Source organism: Eumetopias jubatus, unplaced genomic scaffold, assembly GCF_037043125.1.
Source record: "Eumetopias jubatus isolate StellerSeaLion01/CBP00866 unplaced genomic scaffold, mEumJub1_p1.0 scaffold_5, whole genome shotgun sequence".
Lineage (NCBI taxonomy): Eukaryota > Metazoa > Chordata > Mammalia > Carnivora > Otariidae > Eumetopias > Eumetopias jubatus.
In genome coordinates, this window is record NW_028274811.1 from 78,913,896 (window position 1) to 78,916,522 (window position 2,627).

Here is a 2,627-nt window from a genome sequence, read left to right on the forward strand (position 1 = left end):
AATTAAGGATTATAATTTTTATCTATAATTGATGGCTGAGTATTTAAGAGATGAGAAACTGAGTGAGCTAATAAATACTACTTCGTTGTTTAAAAAAAAAAAAAACTTTGAGAAGAAACCAAGCATGGTTTCATGGTGACCAAACAAGGAAAAAGTTGAACTTGAGCATTACAACTCTTTTGAATGCATTAATATATTCAGTTATTGAGGCATTGAATGGTGATTCTTCCTCAAATTCTTAAGAAAAATTTTTAGAAGTTCACTTGAAATCTGTAACAAATAAATGGATCTAGAAATACACAGAGGGGATTCAGGGCTTATTCAGACCACCATTTATTTTTCAGCAAACAGTTAGTACTTTATATTGGGATAGGATAACTCCAGTAAAGGCTCTTCTCTATAGAAATGACTTTACAGTCCCTTAAAATCATTGTAGATTAAGTGGCTCTTTTATAATTCAGCAGATGTTGACCTTAGATAAAATGCCTCTGCTTGACTCCAGGACACTGCGTAGCATTCCTGGTACCTCCATGTGTGTCAGAAGCAAAGGTGCTATGGCAAGAATTCATGATAACAAACCTTGTATTAATAGTATTTAAAAAGATATGACCAGAATTATCCTGTTGACTAGTTTAATTAATGCATAGGAAAAATATAATGGAGGCCCATAGAGGAAACTAATCTTAATAATTTAAAACATTTTTATACATGTGTATAAATATGAAATTAATACTTCTCACCTTACAGAGAACTCAGCAATAAGGTTCTTAGAATCCTATGCCATGTTGGCTCTGCTGATACTAAGTTGCTGGAACCACACGTAATTCACTAACAAGTCATACAACAATGAAAGGATAATCCCTTTTTTTTTTCTTAATAACCCAGAAGGAATCAAAAGGCTGGAAGAGTATTAACATCGTAGAAAACATACCCTTAGGTATGATAAATCAAAACTTTTTTTTTCATTAAGTAATGAAAGAAGTCAAGAGAAAGAGAAACACAAAACACAGTAAATCAAAATGAAAGGATTTGGGTTTTTTTCATGATTTTCTATTAAGCAAATTACTAACAAAGTTATTGAAGTAAATCCCACTTGGTCATGGAGGATGATCCTTTTAATGTATTTTTGGATCCGATTAGCTAGGATTTTGTTGAGAATTTTGGAATCCATATTAATCAGGGTTATCAGTCTGAAATTCTTTTTGATGGTGTCTTTGCCTAGTTTGGGTATTAAGGTAATGCTGGCCTCATAGAATGAGTCTGGAAGCCTTTCTTCTGTTTTTATTTTTTGAAACAGCTTCAGGAGAATAGGTATTATTTCTTCTTTGAATGTTTGGTAGAATTCCCCAGGGAATCCATCAGGCCCTGGACTCTTGTTTTTTGATCACTACATCAATCTTGTTACTGGCCTATTCAGGTTGTCAGTTTCTTCCTGTTTCAGTCTTGGCAGTTTATAGGTTTCCAGGAAGGCATCCATTTCTTCAATGTTGCTTAATTTATTGGCAAAAAGTTGTTCATAATAATTTCTAATAATTGTTTCTATTTCCTTGGTGTTAGCCGTAATCTCTCCACTGTCATTCATAATTGTATTAATTTGGGTCCTTTCCCTTTTTCTTTTGGATAAGTCTGGCCAGTGGTTTATCCATCTTATTAATTCTTTCAGAGAACCAGCTTCTAGTTTTGTTAATCTGATCTACTGTGTTTCTGGTTTGTAATTCATTGATCTCTGCTCTAATCTTAATTATTTCTCTTCTAATGCATGGCTTAGGCATCATTTGTTACTTTTCCTCTAGTTCTTTAAGGTAAAGTTAGTTGGTGAATTTGGGATTTTTCTATTTTTTTGAGTGAGGCTTGGATGGCTATGTCTTTCCCCCTTAGGACTGCCTTTGCAGTATCCCAGAGGTTTTGGACCGATGTGTTTCCATTCTCACTGGTTTCCATGAATTGTTCAAGTTCTTCTTTGATTTCGTGGTTGACCCAAACATTCTTGAGCAGAGTGGTCTTTAGCTTCCAAGTGTTTGAATTTCTGCCAAATTTTTTCTTGTGATTGAATTTCAGTTTTAAAGCATTATGGTCTGAGATGATGAAGGGAATAATCTCAATCTTTTGGTATCGGTTGACACCTGATTAATGACCCAGTATGTGGTCTCTTCTGGGGAAAGTTCCATGTGTGCTCGAGAAGAATGAGTATCCTGTTATTTTAGGGTGGAATGTCTGTATATATCTATGAGGTCCATCTGGTCCAGGGTGTCATTCAAAGCTCTTGTTTCTTTGTTGATTTTCTGCTTAGATGATCTGTCTCTTGCTGAGAGTGGAGTATTGTTGACTCCTACAATTAACATATATATGACTCTTTATTTTGGTTAACAGTTGGCTTATGTAGATGGCTGCTCCCATGTTGGAGGCATAGATATTTACAATTGTTAGATCTTCTTGTTGGATAGACCCTTTAAGAATGATATAGTGTCCCTCTATGTTTCTAACTACAGTCTTTAGCTTAAGATCTAATTTGTCTGATATGAGAATTGCTACACCAGCTTTTTTTGAGGTCTGTTGTCATGGAAGATGGATCTCCATCCCTTCATTTTCAGTCTGGTTGTATCTTTAGGTTCAAATGAGTCTCTTGT